Source organism: Crocuta crocuta, unplaced genomic scaffold, assembly GCF_008692635.1.
Source record: "Crocuta crocuta isolate KB4526 unplaced genomic scaffold, BGI_CrCroc_1.0 scaffold166, whole genome shotgun sequence".
In the NCBI taxonomy this organism is placed as follows: Eukaryota; Metazoa; Chordata; class Mammalia; order Carnivora; family Hyaenidae; genus Crocuta; species Crocuta crocuta.
In genome coordinates this window covers 228,425-249,274 of record NW_027531018.1, presented here as the reverse complement: position 1 = coordinate 249,274, position 20,850 = coordinate 228,425, and the positions used below count along the sequence as shown (strand labels likewise).

The 20,850-nt window shown below is 41.5% G+C and overlaps 1 protein-coding gene across 1 annotated transcript in view; it reads right to left on the bottom strand.

Moving 5' to 3' along the window:
- FHIP1A (FHF complex subunit HOOK interacting protein 1A) overlaps positions 1–14,475 on the bottom strand; it is a 246,920-nt gene extending 232,445 nt beyond the window's left edge. Inside the window, exon 1 of the mRNA XM_077770959.1 lies at positions 14,238–14,475. The gene's annotated coding sequence lies outside the window, so the exon portion shown is untranslated. The remainder of the gene's footprint in view (positions 1–14,237) is intronic.
- Between the last annotated feature and the right edge of the window lie 6,375 nt (positions 14,476–20,850).

The following is a 20,850-nucleotide window of genomic DNA, read 5'->3' as shown; positions in this document are numbered from 1 at the left end:
GAAGGGTTACTCCCAGCAGAGCTGGATGAAAAGGCATAGGCAAGATCTGCTCAGGAATGAGAACAGACCAGCATGGCAACCAGATCATAGATGGATGTCTTGTGAATCACTCAGGATCCTCCAGAGAAACAGAACCAATAGAAGATTTTACACACACACACACACACACACACACACACACACACACACGACAGAGATTTATTATAAGCAATTATGAAGGCTGAAAAGCCCCACAATCTACGATTAGCAAGTCAGAGAAGCAGGAGAGCCAATAACACAGTTTAAGTTCAAGTCTCAGTCTAAAGGTAGAGATGGGTGGCCTTGCTTAAAAAGAATGTGAATTTTTCTTTATTCAGCTTTTTTGTCCAATTCAGGTCTTCAACAGATTGTATGAGGTCCACCTATGACAAAGGCAATCTGCTTTACTCAGTCTATCAATTCAAATGTTAAATCTCATCCAAAAACACCCTCACAGACATACACAGAATACTGTTTAACTAATTATCTGGACATTGTGTGACCCAGTCAAGTTGGCGGATAAATTTATCACCCCATTCTGAGTTGAGTCATTACCAGTAGGCGACAAGGACCATGATCAGTGACATGGGCAAAGATGTACTCTATAAAATCAAACTGACTTTAGCATGAAAATGGATTACAGAAAGAAAAGCCAGAAACAGAAACAAGATAAAAATATGTAATTGGGGGCACCTCGGTGGCTCAGTCAGTTAAGTGTCCAACTCTTGATTTAGGTTCAGGTCATGAGCTCATGGTTCATGGGTTCGAGCCCCACATCATGGGCTCTGCACTGACAGCATGGAGCCTGCTTGGGATTCTCTCTTCCCCGCCCCCCCCCACCCCTGTCCCTCCTCTGCTCACACATTCTCTCACATGCTCTCTCTCTCTCTCTCAAAAATAAACATTTTAAAAATATATCATAATTGACCTTGTGACAGTAAGAGGCAGATCATCAACAAACAATATGTATAGGATTCTGTTTGACATAAGGTACTCTGCTAGGTGATTAAGATGCACTTACTCTTAAGTGCTACCCTATAGTTTATTTTGATATCTGGATCTAAACACAGATCTGTCCACCAGGAATTGGAGAAGCAAACCTAAGATTCCAAAGGTCAGCAAGAGGATGCAGATTTATAAATTATCCACATAGGGAAGAGAGTCAAGTTGAGAGTTTTCCCCTGGCATGCCTCTACAGACAAGCTCAGAGGACAGCAGATTCAGTCAGTCAGGCTTGAGTCAGGAAGCCCCATCAAACCTACTCGTTTTGTGACTCAGTGAGAAGGAATGAGAATTCCTCAGTGACAGACTAACTCTACACATGTTCAAGAGGTAGGATTACTTTAAGGGGAAAAGAACGGGAGGCAGTAACACAAGCAGACCCCACACATCTAAACACAAATTGCAAATGGGTTCTTCTGTAGCAACCCCAGCGTCTGCTTTTCAAATAGGACATGCAAGGTCTTAAAGAGTAATACACTGGAGAATTACCAGAAAGAAATGCAGAGAAGGTGAAACTTAATCAAGCTGATAAGAAATTTGCATTAACCATTAAGCGTTTAATACCACTTAGGTAAACAGTGTTTCCTGAAGCAAATCAAGGGCAACAGAAGTCCCATTGTCAGATTTTTCACATGCATTTATATGACTATATATTGCTTAAAATAAGCAAACTGTCAACATTTTGAAATATACACAAATAGGAGAGATTTTAAATACTCAACTTAAAACAGTGACTTCATGTTACAGAATAGACAATAATCAAGAATACATTAGGGGCACCTGTGTGGCTCAGTCAGTTAAGCGTCCGACTTCAGCTCAGGTCATGATCTCACGGTTCGTGGGTTCGAGCCCCACGTTGGGATCTGTGCTGACCGGCAGCTCAGAACCTAGAGCCTATTTCAGATTCTGTGTCTCCCTCTCTCTCTGACCCTCCCCTGCTCATGCTGTATCTCTTTCTCTCTCTCTCAGAAATAAATAAAACACTTAAAAAAATTTTTTAAAGAATACATTAGATAGGTTTCATCTTCCCACAAAAAGATCAAAATAAGAGCATATACAAACTATAAAGTTCTTCCATGTCTTAAGAAATCGTTTTATTAAGAAAATTTTTCACATGAGGACATGTGGGTGGCTCAGTCAGTTAAGCATCCGACTCTTGATTTCCACTCAGGTCATGATCTCACGGTACAGGAGTTCAAGCTCCATCTCAGGGTCTGCACTGACAGTGCAGAGCCTGCTTAGGATCTTTTCTGTTCCTCGTTCTCTGCCCTTCCCCTGCTTGCTCACTCTCTCTCTTTCTCAAAAATAAATAAACTTTTCTTAAAGAAAAATTTTCATATAAAAAATGTCAAGAAACATTTCCCCTAATGAAACAAAGATGGACAGACATCATCTTCATTTTGAAGATGCACCAAATATTCATGCTAACAGACCTACTCAAGGCATTGTTAAAATACAGCTTAACTCATTATACACTTACATATCAATACATGCATATGTATATATCTGTATATACATATGTGTATATACAGATATATATACTTTTTCTATACTCATTTTGATACATTACAAAGAAAATCCTAAAATGAATGAATTCCAAGTATAAGTTCCATGAACACAAAACCAAATAGAAGACACTCATTTTGAGACCTGAAACATAATCCTCTAATAGCTATGAACAAAGCTTGCACTCAATGAAACCATTAGTCTACTCTCTCAGATAGTCATTAAACTCCTTGCCACAGGAATCTCTGAGATGTGCTTATTTCAATGACCCTGAGTCATGAAATTTAGTCAAAGTATCATTTTTCACATTTTTCACACACAAAAAAAGGGACATCCATTCCCAGCACTCTCTATAAACCTAAAGGTCTTAAAATTAACATGTTCCAGTATTTTATCAGAGGTAAACTTTAACAATACAAGAAGAGCTAAAATACACTAATTCCGTATTCTGCACAACCTAGTGGATTCTCTGAACTCCTTAAAAGCATGTCCTAGAATAATGCTCTTAGGAAAATGCTTGGGGGAGAAAAAACTATGCTCCATTAAAACTAATTAGCAGCTCGTCCAACAACTGCAGAGTATTTTTATAGCTGTTATCAATTACTATCTTCTCTTGGAGAAAACATTAAAACCAAAACGAACCTAAAATGTGAGCAAATGAGGCAAGACCCACCTAAAAGCTCAGAGCCTTTGTTACTCTGACCTCCTGTTTCAGTGTCTGATCATATATTAATCATTTCTATCATCAGTCACATACATTAAGAAAAAAGGTGTTAATATAATTTTACGTGAAGGGACACTATTACAGGAAATATAAATTAGAGAAATTTAATATTTCACGTCTTTGACTTTCACAAAACTTTGCCATAGAAAACATTCATACAAGTTTACTTTGGGGATGTTCTCTAAACCACTGTTCTTAATATATAAAAATGGGAAACCACCCAAATTTCCAACAAGAGGAAACTGCTTAAATAACCTGTGGTGTGCTACTACACAGCCAAAATGCTCCGTACGTATGGGCATGGAAATACTTTTAAGTTATATATATATATATATAAGCTAAAAATAAAAACCAAGTTGAAAGGTGTTTAGTATTACCCATGTACTCAGTAACCATAATATTTTAATATGGAGATAAACTGAGGAAAAAACATGTACCTATTTATAGCAGTTTCTTCAGAATATTAGATTACAACGCACTTTAAATTTCAACATGACCTATTACCATAATGTTTGATTGTTGAATAATAAGTATTATGTGTATAATAAGAATAAAGCTAGTTATTTAAAGTTAGTAATATACTAAAAAGGGAAGTAGGAGAAAAACTTAGGATAAAGAGAAAACATAGGAGGTTAAAAACTTTCTACGGGCACCTGAGTGGCTCAGTCAGTTGAGCAACCAACTCTTGATTTCGACTCAGGTCATAACACCAGGATCATGGTATCGAGCCCCACATCAGGCTCCATGGTGAGCATGGAGCCTGCCTGAGATTCTCTCTCTCTCTCTCTCTCTCTCTCTCTCGCCCTTCTTCCCTGTTCATGCGTCCTCTCTCTCTAAAAAACAAAGCAGTGCAAAAAATAAATAAATAAACCACTTTTCTATAATTGTTCTAAAATAACATCTGTCTCTACCTCCCTTTTAGAAAAGTTATATCCTCGGTGCCTGGGGGGGGCTCAGTCGATTGAGGGTCCAACTTCAGCTCAGGTCATGATCTCACAGTTTGTGGGTTCAAGCCCTGTGTTGGGCTCTGTGCTGACAGCTTAGAGCCTGGAGCCTGCTTCAGATTCTGTGTCTCTCTACCCCTCTCCCACTCTTGCTGTGTTTCTCTCTGTCTCAATAATAAACAAACATTAAAAAGAAAAGTTATGTCCTTCTTCTCAGAACTTCAAACTTAAGCCACATACACAGATACTGGAAAAGCCTCCTTAGCTAGCATCTCCTGTTAGTGGCAGCTTCTCAGGATAAAAGCTGAGCCCAAATGCAGTACTTATCAAATTCAACTGATCAACACTGTCAATTCCTAAGCAATTGCAGACAAACTACATTAAGTGTCTCTAATTCTAATTAAAAGTTAATTCAGAATTAAAAAAAAAAAGGTACAGAGTCTGCAGACTCTAAAGATATCTAAAGCTTTTTCATAATGAAAATATAAGAGGTTAAGAGATAACTGCTCTTGAATCCAGTTCTGTAACCTATTCAAACATTATAAAACACTAGATCAAAGCGGAAAAGAGAATTGCCTCTAAAGGTAATTAGGGAGTATCAAGCATGGGGAAATGTTCCACCTGCCTGGGGAGGGTTATGAACTTGTACTAAGAAAGGTTTATCTCTGGGGCGCCTGGGTGGCTTAGTCGGTTGAGCGTCCCACTTTCGCTTAGGTCATGATCTCGTGGTTCGTGGGTTCGGGCCCCACGTAGGGCTCTGTGCTGAATGCCAGCGCAGAGCCTGGAGCCTGTTTCAGTCTGTGACTCCCTCTCTCTCTGACCCTCCCCTGCTCACGCTGTCTCTCTCTCTCTCTCCTAGAAAAAAAAAAAAAAAAAAAAAAAACATTAAAAGAATACTTTAAAAAAAAAAAAAGAAAGAAAGGTTTGTCTCTCCAGTCATGGGACCCTGACAAACATTTAACCTCCCAAACCTCAAACTCCTCACCTGCAAAATGAAAAAACTGGGCATAAAGAACCACTACAGTCCTTTCAGCTCTAAAATTCTGAAAACAGACCTTTTTGCTATCCTTGCCAAAGGATTTTTTAAAATAATATGCCTGCACACATCATGGCATATAAGATATAAAGTTCTAAAGTAACATAGCCAAAAACAGCAGACTCCTGTCCACCCCTGAATTCCATTCCCCAAAAGAAGCTCCTTTGAACTCTGTAACATATTTCTTCTAGTAATTAATTCCACATATGTAAATCACACACTTAAATTAGAATTCCTCAATTTTTTTTTCAATTTCAGACATTATTAAAAGTTGTTTTCTCAGTCTGGAAGGGCACTTCCCCAGGTATAGCCACACTGTTGAGATGCAAACAATATAAAAATTACATACACATATGTGTGTACATATTTACATATTGTCCTATCCCCAGTGAGGTCACATTTTGGTTAATAAATAAGACCTCATTTCACACCCAAACACTTCACAAAATGTAGCAGGCAAAGAATTAAAAGCTTGGCCTCTATTAAAAATCCTGGATTCGGGTTTGAGTCCACTATGTACAAGAGCAAAGTGTGAAAATGTGTTAAGGAAACCTAACTCAAAATTGGAGTTGGGAGGCCATGAAGAGAAGGCTCTGACATGCATACCACTCACTTGTGGTCACAACTTGTGAAGTCCATGAAAAAAGAAGAAAGGTTTCTTCTCAGCCCAGCAAGAGCAAGCTGCCCTCACCTGCAGCCAATGAGAAGCCACCATCACTTAGAACTCTCATTTTCCTCCAATAAACTTTTGTTCAAAATAAACCCCTCTCAACTTTATCCTTACCTCTATAAAGAAACACTCCCCCCCCCTTTGTACTCCTTTGTTTACCTGTGGTATCCCATAGTTTGCTTGTCCCAAATTGCAATTTTTTCCACTATTCCCAAATTGGCTGAATTTTTGCTGGCTGAATAGTTTACCTTTTTTCTTTGAAAAGGTTGACATTTCTATGGTCAACAAATCTTCAACAAAGCAGGAAATATCCAAAGGAAACAAGACAGTCTCTTCAACAAATGATGCTGGGAAAACTGGATAGCAACATGCAGAAGAATAAAACTGGACCACTTTCCTACACCATATACAGAAATAAATTCGAAATGGATGAAAGACCTAAAATGCAACAGGAAACCATCCAAATCCTAGAGGAGAACACAGGCAGCAACCTCTTTGACCTTGGCCAGAGTAAATTCTTACCAGACATGCTGCCAGAGACAAGGGACATACAAGTATACATGAACTACTGGGACTTTATCAAGATAAAAAGCTTCTGCACAATGAAGGAAATAATCAACAAAACTAAAAAGGTAGCCTACAGAATGGGAGAAGATATTTGCAAACATATCTGATAATTTGCAGACATATCTGATAAAGAGTATCCAAAATCTATAAAGAATTTAGCAAACTCAACACCCAAAAACAAACGACCCAGTTAAGAAATAGGCAGAAGACAAGAATAGACACTTTTCTGAAGAAGACATCCAGATGGCTGACAGACATATGAAAAGATGCTCGACATTACTCAGCATCAGGGAAATACAAATCAAAACCACAATGAGATACGTCACACCTGTCAGAATGGCTAAAATTAACAACACAAGCAACAACAGGTGTTGGCAAGCCCAAAATCAAACATTGGTCCAAAAAAACCTTTTTTTTTTTTGGACTGGCAGATTACTGTAGCAACTGGATCCCAAATTTTTTCCTTATGGCTCAAGCTTTATACACTTTGTTAAAAACTCCTAAACCCGAATCTATCATCTGGAAGATTCAGATAACATGACTTTTCAAATCCCAAAAGTTTAAAAAAAAAAAAAAAAAAAACCTGCCCTTGGACACCCCAGTTGTCAATTCCCTTTCTGTACATGAAAAAGAAAGGAATGTCCTAGAAGCACTCACCCAAAAGCATGGAGATAGTCACTGACCCATTGGATATTACAGACAACTAGATCCTGTAACCTATGGATACCCCACATGCCTCAGAGCTATGTCTTCTACTGTCCTTCTTATAAAGACCACTAAAGAAATAGTCATGGGATCCCCTATAACCATCTTGGTGCCACATGCAGTTTGAAACTCTTATTTCTCATCATAACGTCTTTCAGTAAGCTATCTCACTTAATAAATCACTGTAATAATTCATCACTATAATAAATCACTGTAAAAACCATGGCCCTGCTACCTTTTCCCTCCTTTACACTGATGAAACCCCCCATAACTGCTCAGTACCAACAGATCACCCTGTGACTCCTTGTGATGACTTACAGAAAACTCTTTGAATAACACTGACTACTCGTGGTTCACTGATGGTTCTTATGTGAAAAATTAAGATGGTAAATATCATGTTGAGTATGCAATACCAACTCCTTTTGATGGAACTTAAGTGGCTCTAACATTGGCTACTTTGGCCCAACAAGCCAAACCATACACACTGGGGCCTGTATCCTAGCCAAAGGCAAAACTGCCAACGTTTATACAGACAGTAGATATACCTTTGGAGTGGCTCACGACTTTGAAATGTTAGGGCAACAATGTGGCTTCCTTCAGAGACAAAACTAAAAACAGACTTTCTTTTTTTCCAGGAATTATTCAATGCTATACCCTTATTTGCTGCTTTGGCTATTACGAAGATCCCAGAACATTCTAGGCTCGACTCTTGGAAAGCTAAAGGAAATCACCTTACTGACACTTCTGCAAAATAGGCTGCCCTCCAAAACTTCCAAAGTCAAACCTCTGTCATGGTCCAAAGGAACTCACCTCCAGATGATAATGTGGAAAACCTAACAAGAGATGCTCAATAATTAGCACCAGAAAGGAAAAGACAATATTGGCAATCAGATGGTTATTGGTATAAGAGGAGAAACCCCTGGTTTGGGCCAAATAAGAAAATGGTCCTACCAGAAACTCTAAAATTCCCAATACTCACCACTGTACATGCATTAAAATATTAGCTGATACATAAAATATAATGTTTATGAATCAATACTGGTAAGGAAATATTAACAAGGCTTCTGAAAGGGCCTACTTTACTCATCCCACTTGCCCAAAATAAAATCCAGGGAAACCTGTCTGCACTGTTCTTGGGCACTTTAAATTGCCTAATGGACCCTTCAAGGTTTGGCAAATGGATTTATTCAGCTATTTCCATCTTATGGATATAAATATGTTTTGGTAATGATCTGCATATTTTCCCACTGGGTCAAAGCCCCTGTAGGTAGACAAGCTACTGCCTCTTCAGAAGCCAAAATCCTACTGGAAAAGCATCTACACACAGGGAATCCCTCTCAAGCTTCGTAACTACGAGGGATCCCACTTTACTGGTCAAATATCATGGCAGGTCTGTGTTGTTTGGCCAGTTCTACAGCATTTTCACTGTACTTATCATCTTCAATCCTCAGGACTAGTCAAATGAACCAAAAGCAACATCAAAACTCCACTGGAAAAATTTGTGGAAACTCTCCAAATGCCTTGGTGGCTGGTTCTAAATCTCAGATCTACCCCCTTTGGAGGTCATCAACTCTCATCCTTTGAGATGTTAACTGGGTGCTCCATGAATCTAGCTCCCACCTCTTTTGACCTGCACCTAACAAAAGGAGGTATACTTCAGTATTGAAAATGTCTAATTACATCTCTTGAAAATAATCATGCTCTTTAGTAGAGCAATCTTTTCATAGTGTGTTCCCAGGAGATGAAGACCCAAACACCACACTCTGCAACCTTGGCATTTTGTTTATTGGAAAAAATATCTCCAAAAAGACTCTTCAACTACACTCGAAAGGCCGTTATCTATCAAGTGTTACTAATTCCTGTGCAGCCAAAAATCCAAGGAGTAGACTCCTAGATCCATGTTTTTCATATAAAGAAAACTCCAAAACCTGACTGAACCTGTACACCAACTGGTGACCTCAAATTAAAGATTTCCAGGAACTGAAGCAGACGGCTTTCCCCAAGATGATGGCATCAGGCCAATATTCTTTCTACTTTTTCTTATTCTGTTTTCTCCTTCTCTGTTCTGGAGACACACACCCTCCTTCACGTTTCCCAATCCCTCACAAAAGCGGGAAACCTTTCTGATGGTTCAGATTCTGTCGAACAAACCCCCGGTCATCCAAAACTCCAATCTGTCCATGATAGCCATGACCTTGTAGTCTTCCTCACAGCAATCTTCTCCTCATCTCCACTGCATCCATTAACCATACCTGCACCTTTCTGGATATCTGTCACTAAGTCAGATTTCTACAACCAAGTTTTCCCGTACCTTGCTTTGATCTCTCCCCTGTCATAACTTTCAATGCAACTAATCATACCAATTCCACCCATACAGTTTCACATTCTCACTACTACCTTAGGTCAGCTTGCCCTAGCAAAACAACACCTCTATATGGCCTTTGAGAACAAAGTCCACAGAACAAAATGGTTTCTCCCTACTTGTTTCTCAAACACCATTACCCTTAGCTTGAAAGGACCAACTGAAAAATCCCAATTAATATTACTATTAAAAATCTAGGGGCGCCTGGGTGGCTTAGTCGGTTAAGCGTCCGACTTTCGCTTGGGTCATGATCTCGCGGTTTGTGGGTTCGAGCCCCGCGACGGGCTCTGTGCTGACTGCCAGCTCAGAGCCTGGAGCCTGTTTTAGAGTCTGTGACTCTCTCTCTCTCTGACCCTCCCCTGCTCACGCTGTCTCTCTCTCTCTCCTAGAAATAAATTTAAATAAATAAATAAATAAATAAATAAAAATCAAACCCTAGGGGCGCCTGGGTGGCTCAGTGGGTTGGGCATCAGACTTTGGCTCAGCTCAGGTCACGCTCTCACAGTTGGTGTGTTTGAGCCCTGCACTATGCTGACCCCTAGCTCAGAGCCTGGAGCCTGTTTCAGATTCTGTGTCTCCCTCTCTCTCTGACCTTCCCCTGCTCATGCTGTCTCTCTCTCTCTCTCTCTCTCTCTCATAAATAAATAAAACATTAGAAAAAAATATTAAATAAATAAATAAATATCAAGCCCTAGCAGGAATCTTATATGCACCACTCGGTTTTATCTTTGTAGCGACTGGGCCCCTCCATAGGCCTATGAATGTTTACACAGCTGGCAGACTGGAGACCAATGCTTACTAGAATTTCTGTCTCTGTGGACATCCACAATAAATCTGAAGCCTTCCACTGGTCTTCCCCACTAAACCTTCAACTCTGCACTAAACAGGCACTCCCCAAAGTATACATGACTCTGGATTTGCCTCTATTGTAGGTATTCATACCAATGAACAAATTATTAGAAATCTCTCCTTGGAGTTGGGAAAACTCACCAATTCCACTGTGAAGACAATATGGGGGAGAGGGGAAAATGGGTGATGGGTATGGAGGAGGGCACTTGTTGGGATGAGCACTGGGTGTTATATGGAAACCAACCTGACAAACTATATTTAAAAAAAAAAAAGGAAAGAAATTAAAATTAAAAAAAAAAAAAAAAAAGGACAATAGCAGTCCAACCACAATTACTTGACTCATTGTTTAAAGTCGTTTTGGACAATCACAAGATCTTTGATTACCTACTTGCTAAATACATAAGTATTTGTATGCAAGCAACTGACACACATGAATAAATTCCTCCAAAGAAGCAGAAACTCAAATACATAAAAATAGAGAACAAGGACATAGCTGCAACAAATTCCACCTGACAATCCATGATCCTTTGATCTCTGGCTAGGTACATTCAGCCTTGGGCTCCTGGTTTAGGACTATTACACAAACTGGAGTCATCATTCTGCTCATCTTTTTTATAGAATCATTTTCAAATGCTGTGCCTGTCAAACCTTTGGGTAGAAACAACATACCCAATAAGGTGATGCTGGCTCAATGCATCAAGATTGTCTCCAGTACTTATAACTTTAGATATAGACTTTAGATGGGAAATGCCTGAGAGTTCTCCCTTCTACTCACCCTTGTTACTTAAATGTGGCCTCAACAGTTTCCAATCTGGGCACTTTTCCTTGACATAGGACAGGACCCTAGGAAAGGTCGTTCCTGACATCAAGAAACAAAAATGTTTCTAATGAGAACAGATGGCCCAACTCTGGATCAGTGATGCTCTTAAAGGAAGACCTTGATCAAAATGGAGAAATGTGAAAATGTTTTAAGGAAACCTGACTCAAAACTGGAGTTGGGAAGCCATTAAGGGAGGGCTCTGACACATATACCACTTGTGGTCACAGCTTGCACAATCCAGAAGAAAGATTTCCTCTCAGCCCAGCAACAGCAAGCCACCAGCACCTGCAGTCAATGAGAAGCCACTACCACTTGGAACTCTCATTTTTCCTCCCAAGAACCTCTGTTCAAACCCCTCCCAACTTCCTCCTTTCCTCTATAAAAGGACACTCTCCTCCTTTATTCTCCCAACTTGCCTATGGATCACCATCATTTGCCTGTCCTGAATTCCAATTCCTCAGCTACCCTGAATAAATCTGGCTGATTGAACTGCTTACCTTTTCCTTTTAAAAGGTTGATAGAAGTATATACCTAGAAGTTCCTTATTTTCTCTGAATCTTATCTGTTTTCCTCCTAAGTAACCTAATATAATAGCACCCACTACAAAATGGTTAAATCACAAAGCCCAAGTATGGTACATGTCCAAAGTACTTTGCTAATCATAAAGCACTACAGAAATGTTACCTCTGCTCTTGACTTTACTAAGAGACCAGATCCCTGACATTACTGGTCACTCTTGAGCATCATTCCTCTACTTAGGCTAAGAGTTAGAAGTCACGGTAAAGGAGAGTGAAGTAGATATAAATTGTGTTCCAAGACCAGAATCTGAGTGCCCAGTTCTTCAAAGGGCCCACATATTGCCCTCTGAAACATGTGTACACAGAATAAAGAAAAAGTACCTAAGCATGGTCTTGAGAAAGCAATTTAGTTTTATATTTGCAGAGAGAGAAAGCTTCCTTACCAAAATTTTAAGTAATCAGAACACAATTTCAAAAGTCACTCCTCAGGCAACTCTTGTTTCTTCTAATACGTACCTCTCTGTCTTGACATAATTTGTTTGTACATCAGATTGTTGATTTATAGACATTATCTATTGGCTTCCTATTATGATAGAACGAAATTTGCAGAGAAAGTTTTATGAGCCAAAGTTGAGATATTGTGATGCGAAACTGTCCAGTGATGCATTACTCCAAACCGCCCTTTCATTTCTACTCTTCAAAGACCTACATTAAAAGCAATACAGGGGCGCCTGGGTGGCTTAGTCGGTTAAGCGTCCGACTTTCGCTTCGGTCATGATCTCGCGGTTCGTGGGTTCGAGCCCCGCGTCAGGCTCTGTGCTGACTGCCAGCTCAGAGCTTGGAGCCTGTTTCGGTCTGTGACTCCCTCTCTCTCTGACCCTCCCCTGCTCATGCTGTCTCTCTCTCTCCTAGAAATAAATAAAACATAAAAAAATTTAAAAAAAAATAAATAAAAGCAATACAACCTACAGTGTCTCTGTTTAGAGACAATAAGGAAGCTAGCTGGGAAGTTGCGCCTAAATTATTAGACCACTGTAAACCTCTCTCTTAATCTAGTTCAGGGATGCTTGGTTTCTTGTGCCCTTTTCACCCACCCCATACAGTTTAAAGCTGTTCCTAAAACTATAGGACAAATGAAAAAGGAGACCCTAAACTTAATTTCAGGACAAGCATGGGCACAATTCTTATGAGCTCTGTGGAATGGGATTAACTGGAGCTAAAAGAAACCAGCTTTTAATTATCTGAAAAGTTATCTAAAGCCGACAAGTATGCAGCATTAAAATTTATGGACTAATCTCCCGCATTATATCTGTCCAGAGGAGACCACTAATGTCTTCCAAGTGTAGACTTCGGCTGGGGTATGCTAGGTCTGGGGCAGAGACAACATCCTATTCAGTGCCAGGCGTACAAGTGAACTTGAGGTCAGGCAGGTGACCCTGCCAAGCAGGCATGATACATTAAGGAAAGGAAATCTTTTCTCTCATTAATCAACAGGATAAAGGTGATTAAGCAGGAATTATTTTTCAATGACCTACATAATTTCATCAGACTGCTATGGCTATTAGCAGAGAGCAGATGACTTCCTAATAAGATGAATTTGATAGCACAGCCCCTTCCGAGAAGCCTGGGTGTGGGCCCAAACGATTGGCACTGCTTACTACTTACTACTCCTAAGCTTGGGGCTCCTTCCTCCAATGGGGATATTTCCCCCATCGCGGGATGGCTGAGACTACAGCACTTGCTGAATGGTGGAAGCCGGTTCTGTTAAGAAGGGATGGATCCAGGTAGGCGAGACAGAGGTCACGTGATTCCCAAAGTTCCAAACAAACAAGACTACAGCTGCTACCAACACCTCACACCGGCCAGGCTTGAAATAGAACGGCAGCTAGTTCCATTCCCTAGCAGAAACAGGGTTAACAAGGAAGCATTGTTGGAGTCGGGGCGGTGGACAGACACACGGGCACGCAGGCACAACATCAATAACAACCACCATGATTTGAACGCAGTTTTTCATTAGAGACCTTACGAAACTGAGCAAGAGCCACTCAACAAGTCCGTCCTTACACCGAGAGCGCTGCAAGCCTCAGAGTAGCACCACCTTGGTCTTCTGTGGAAGCGAGGTGGCTTGGGGAGAAAAACGGAGCCCCAGATCTCTTCGTCTCCGCCCGTTCCTCCCATAGGACCCCCGCTCTCTGGCCCCAGAGAGCAAGGACAGAGGTGGAGAGACCTGATGACATCTTTCTCCGTCAAAATAAGCCGGCTCTCTCTCCCCCGGGGTCAGACGCCGAGTAACGCCCTGTCCCCCAGCTCCCGCAGCCACCTCGTCCCTGCCTTGCTGCGGCCCGACGCAGCGATCTAGTTTGGGATAATCCCAGTGCAACCCCCATCCTAATACCTGCTCCTCCAGCCCAGTCGGTGGAATGCAGAGAAAAGGACACGTCTGCTCTCCCCGCTCTCAACCCTCTAAAATAAAAGAATCCCTCAAGCGGCAAAGCTCCAAACAGGATGCCACGTACCTGTCCGTGAACTCGGCTCCTCCTCCCGCGCAGTGCGGGACGCTCCGGACAAATGTCCCCAAACAATCGGGAAAGTTTGTGCCGCCGTCCTGGGGACACGGGCCCCCGAGCCGCCACCCGCACCGGACTCCAGGAGAGGTGGAGAGCTGGCTCCTCTCCGCCCGGCTACAACTCAACAGCCAAGCCCTAGGAAGAAAGTAGGAGGAGGGAGAAGGTTTGAGCGCAACTTTTTGACCGTGCGTCAGCGGGTGGCTGAGCCGCGCGGATCCCGGGCTCTGCACCACTCCCCCCTCCCAACTCTGTGTTCNGGTGCGCGAGGGCTCCCGCACCGCTGCGCCGCCGCTGTGTGCTGGTTTCCAGGGTGAAGGGGGAGGAGCTTCGGAGGGAAACTTTCCACCGAAACTTAACCCGGGCGACGCGAGGACGCCCCGCCTTTAGGGGCTCATCTTTTGTGGGCACTACATCCCTTCACACACACAACTGCTCTCACACCTCCCCACCAAACGAAAAAATAAATCAACATTTGTGAACCGGCCAGAAGGCGGGTCTCTTGGGTCCTGTGGAGTGGGGAAAGTCAGACAACTGCCATGTCGCGAACGTTTTCGATTTCTTGCTCCCCAAAGGTTTGACAGCGGCCAGCGGTGCCCTCTCCCCACTCCAATTTCTTTCACTGAAGCTTTTCTTTTTATCCCTGAGGTTTGAACTTTGAAAATGCTAACAAGGTCCCAAGAGAGCTGAGTCAATGACGGAAGCGTTCCCCTGTTACTCTACTGGCATATTCTACTGAAGTGGGCAGGAGGAGGTTTGCTCTTGACGGACTTACGGGGTCAGGGTTTGGGGGAGCAGAGGGCAATGAGCAGGTGTTGCTTTTTGTTTTTAAGGTGAGTCAGCATTACTGCAGTTGTATATGTGTACGTTGCACACGTTCACTAGCAATCCTCCCTCGCCCCCCCTGCTAAGGGCTTTTTAATTTGGACTGTTGTACAGCAAAAAGGAACCATCCCCAACTCAGGACTTCCCAGATAATGGGACAGCAGGTCCACAATCCATTACTCAGGGCGAGGGGTTGGTGGTGGTCTTTGGCACTGCCTGGATCTCCTTTCCAGAGCCCAGACCTCGGCCCAGTAGGACCTGATCTCTCCTTTGCCAGCTGCCCTTCGTCAGACACTTGGGGCTGTGCCCATTGCCAAAGTGGGCGGTGCTGACTTCCTTCCCCGATCCCTGCATCTCCCACGCCCCCTCTGTGGTTGGGCAGCAGAGTCAATGCTCTGCTTTCTGAACTTTAAAGCCAGGAGGAGGAATCAAATTCTTGGTTAGCAGCCTTATTGGCATTTTCAGAGCCCTGAGTTTGGCATGGCTGAAACTTGAGGTAAGCAAAAACCTGAGCAGGTTGGGCCACCCCATGGCTTACAAAGGTGGTTGTGGAGGATTTTCCACCTCAGCGGCACCTTGCTGGCACCTCACCAAATTCTCCTTTGGAGGAAGTATTCTCCTCCCTTCATTCTCAGTGAAGGGCATCCGGAGAAAACCAAAATCAGGTATATCTAGTTTCAAGTTCTGTCTTGCAGCCATAGTAATGGGATGTTACAAACTGCACACTTCCTTCTAAGGCTGTCAACCGCCACTGCTGTGGCTCATGGACAACAGCAGGAAAACAGGTTGCACTTACTGGGAGTCCTTTCAGGATTCACTAGCCTTTCATCTGTAACAAGTGCAGACAAGGGTCTCAAGTAAAAGCTGGGGAAGGACAAGACAGAAAAAGGGTAAGTTCTACACAGCAGGTTACCTTGGCCTGCTCTAATAATTTGGAATGTGGGGAAATCATTCACTCATTCAAACACTGTTTAGTGCTTTTTGCATGTGAGGCATTCTTCTAGGTGTTGGGGACACGGGGGATAACAAAAAACTTAAAAATTTTAGCCCTAACTCTAGATGCTGGAAAGGATGTGGAGAAACGGGCACCCTCCTACACTGTTGGTGGGAATGTAAACTGGTGCAGCCCCTCTGGAAAACAATGCGGAGGTTCCTCAGGAAACTAACAATAGAACTCCCCTATGACCCAGCAATAGCACTGCTAGGAATTTACCCAAGGGATACAGAAATGCTGATGCATAGGAGCACATGTACCCCAGTGTTCATAGCAGCACTCTCCACAATAGCTAAAACATGGAAAGAGCCTAAGTGTCCATCAACGGACGAATGGACCAAGAAGATGTGGTTTATCTATACGATAGAATACTACATGGCAATGAGGAAGAAGGAAATCTGGCCATGTGTAGCAACATGGATGGAACTTGAGGGTGTTATGATGAGCGAAATAAGTCAGGTGAGAGAAGGACAGCTACCATATGTTTGCACGTATTGGTAGATTAGGAGGAACTTAACTGAGGACTTCAGGGGAGAAGAAGGGGGGTAAAATAGTGAGGGAGATGGAGGGAGGCAAACCATGAGTGACTCTTGAATGCTGAGAGCAAACTGAGGGCTGATAGGGGTAGGGGAGAGGGGAAAGGGGGTGATGGGCATGGAGGAGGGCACTTGTGGTTATGAGCACTGGGTGTTATATGGAAACCAACTTGACAATAAACTATTAAAAATAATTTAAAAATTTTTTAAATAAAAAAAATTTTTTTTTAATTCTACCCCTAATGGAGCTTACCTTCCAGATGGGAAAGACAGATGATAAATTTGTGGACTGCCATATGATTAGAAATGCTATGGAGAACAGTGCCTGAGTGGCCCAGTCGGTTGAGCGTCAGACTTGGACTCACGTAATGATCTCACCACTGGTGAGTTCAAGCCTCGCGTCTGCTCTGTGCTGACAGCTCAGAGCCTAGAGCCTGCTTCAGATTCTGTCTCGGTCTTTCTCTGCCCCTCCCCTGCTCACACACTGACTATCTCTTTCTCTCCTTCTCTCTCTCTCTCTCTAATAGAAATAAACATTAAAAAAAAAGAAATGCTATGGAGAAAAATTGAGCAGGGAGGGGACAGAGGAGGAGGAACAGGTGCTTTTTTTTCTTTTCAATTTTTTATTTAAATTCTAGTTAACATATAGTATAATACTGGTTGCAGGAGAATTTAATGAGTCATCACTTACATATAACATCCAGTGCTCAATACAAGTGCCTTCCTTAATACCCATCACCCATTTAGCCCATTCCCTATCTACTTCTCCTCCAGCAACCCTCAGTTTGTTCTCTATAGTTAAGAGTTTCTTATGGTTCTCTTCCCTCTTTTTTCCTCTTTCCCTATATTCATCTGTTTTGTTTCATATGGTGTTTGTCTTTCTCAAACTGATTTATTTCAATTAGCATAATACACTCTAGCTCCAACTACATTATTGGAAATGGCAAGATTTGATGGCTGAGTAATATTCTTGTGTGTGTGTGTGTGTGTGTGTGTGTGTGTGTACATTTTATCCATTCATCAGTTGGACATTTGGGCTCCTTCCATAATTTGGCTATTGTTGATAATGCTATGAACATCAGGGTGCATGTGCCCCCTCCAAACCTGTATTTTTATATCCTTTGGGCAAATGCCTAGTAGTGATAGATGGATCATAGGCTGGGTCTATTTTTAACTATTTAAGGAACCTCCATACTGTTTTCCAATGTGGCTGCACCAGTTTGCATTCCCACCAACAGTGCAAGAAGGTTCCCTTTCTTCTTCATCCTTGCCAACATGTTTTATTAATTTTCACCATTCTGACAGGTGTGGGGTGGGATCTCATCATAGTTTTGATTTATATTTCCCTTATGATGAGTGATGTTGAGCATCTATTCATGTGTCTGTTGGCCATGGTGCTCTTTTAAATAAGATCATCAAGGAACACCTCTGTGGGAGGTAATATTTGAGCAAAGACCTAAAGGAGCAAGATATCTGGACAGACAACTTTCAAGGCAGAAAGCACAGCAAGTACAAAAGCCCTGAGACAGGAATATGCCTGAGTGCACTAGGAACAGCCAAGAGGCCAGAGTGGCAAAACAAAGAAGGTAAAGACAGGGAAGAGGCTGGGGTGAGGCAGTTCAAGTGAGGCTTTTACTCTGAGTGAGTTGGGAGCCACTGGAGAATTTAGGGGAGAAAAGTGACATCTCCTGACATTTTTTAATAGGATCACTTTGACTGCTAGATTGAGGGTAGATAGTAGTGGGTAGCAGAAAACGATTAAAAGCCTAGTGAAATAATCCACTAGCAAGAAGAGAGTGACTTGGACCAGATACAGAAGGGTGGGGGTGATAAAATGACAGGAACCCCTCACAGACTGAATGTGAAATATGAAGAAAAGAAAACAAGGAAGAGTGAGGTGTTTGGCCTGAGCAGCTCAAAGGATGGAATTGCCAGAACAAAGAAGCAGAAGACTTCAAAAAGAGCAGGTTGGGATAAAAATCAAGAAGGCCAAAGGGATGACAGGAAAGAAACATAATTTGAACAATCTTCAATTTCCTCAGTTTATAAAATGAACAAAATACCTACTTCATTAGGGTTGTTTTAAGGATAACATGAATTAATCCAGTGAAGTATACAGCACAGTACCTCATAAATGGCAAGCAGTTCCCTCTCTACAAATATGAATTTCATACATATCCACTCTGCCCTCTGGGGATAAAACAGAGTCATTATTTCAGAGGAAATAAGACGAAAAGGAAGTAGAGGAACAAAAAATTAACAGTAGAACTCCCCTATGACCCGGCAATAGCACTGCTAGGAATTTACCCAAGGGACCCAGGAGTGCTCATGCATAGGGGCACATGTACCCCAATGGTCATAGCAGCACTCTCAACAATAGCCAAAACATGGAAAGAGCCTAAGTGTCCATCCACTGATGAATGGATCAAGAAGATGTGGTTTATCTATACCATGGAATACTACATGGCAATGAGAAAGAATGAAATCTGGCCATGTGTAGCAACATGGATGGACCTTGAGGGTGTTATGCTGAGCGAAATAAGTCAGGCAGAGAAGGACAGCTACCATATGTTTGCACGTATAGGTGGATTAGGAGGAACTTAACGGAGGACCATGGGGGAGAAGAAGGGGAAGAATAGTGGGGGAGAGGGAGGGAGGCAAACCGTGAGAGATTCTCGAATGCTGAGAACAAACTGAGGACTTACAGGGGTGAGGGAGAGGGGAAGGGGGGTGATGGGCATGGAGGAGGGCACTTGTTGGGATGAGCACTGGGTGTTATATGGAAACCAACTTGACAATAAACTATATAAAACATTTAAAATTTTTTTTAAAAATTAAAGAGAGGAAAAAGAAAACAAGAAAGAACAAATATGAAATAAAAATACAAAAACAACGGAATATTACTGAGCCATAAAAAAGAATGAAGTCTTGTCATTTGTGACAACAAGGATGAACCTTGAGAGTGTTGTGCTATGTGAAAAAAGTCAGACAAAGAAAGGCAAATACCATATGATTTAACTTATATGTGGAATTTTAAAAACAAAAACAAAATCAGACTCAGATGTAGAGAACATACTGCTGATTTCCAGAGAAGGGCACAGAAGTGGCGGACAAAGCGGGTGAAAGGAATGAAGAAGTACAAACATCCAGCTATAAAATAAATAAGTCATGGGAAAGTATTGAACAGCAGGGGAAATACAGTCAAATATTGTATTAACTTTTTATGAGACAGCTGGTAACTGGACCTATTACGATGATCATTTCACAATGTGTATAAACATCAAATTGCAATGTTGTATACCTGAAACTGATATTCTATTTCAATTATACTACAGTTTTCAAAGATGGAAACTTAGAGTCAGGGGAGGAAAAAAAAAACTGAAGAAATGAAGTCCAAAAAAAGTGTCTAATATAATCCACGTTACAGTAGTTTCTCCGGTGTTCTACTCCTTTAAGGAGACAAACTAAAGTATCAGAGGTTGATAGTTTGGAAAATAAATTTGAAATATGAAAGTCTGTTATAAAGCATAAAAAATACAATATATACAATAAGCAAAGAATTTTGGTTGCTATTCCTTATAAAAATTTCAAATAAGATGTAAGAATAGAAAAATAGTCAAAAGAAGAGAACTTTAAAAGATAATTTTTTTTAAATGTCCAATGTGTTTTAACAGTCCAATCATACCGATTAAAGCTAGGATGAGAAACAATGATTTTTTAAAATAAATTTTGCAAGATTAGAAAAATTATAGAAGTAGTATTGTTGCACATTGGATAATTTCATATCATGCCTAAGGAAATTACAGTAATTTTTAGAACTGTATATGTGAATATTGGAAGTGTTTATACTTTTCAAACTAGAAATTTTACTTCCAGGAATTTATTCTAATATTCAGATATTTACTAAAACTTTACATGTAACAGGGCACTTGGGTAGCTCAGTCAGTTAAGCATCAGACTTCAGCTCAGAAATCTAATGTCAGGCTCCTAGATGTCAGCACAGACCCTGATGAAGGGCTCAAACTCACAAATTGCGAGATCATGATCTGAGCTGAAGTTGATCCTTCACACTTCATGAGTTCAAGCCCTGCATTGGGCTCTGTGCTGACAGCTCAGAGCATGGATCCTGCTTCAGATTCTGTGTCTCCCTTTCTCTCTCGAACCCTCCCCTGCTCATGCGGTCTCTCTCTCAGAAATAAATAAAAAACGT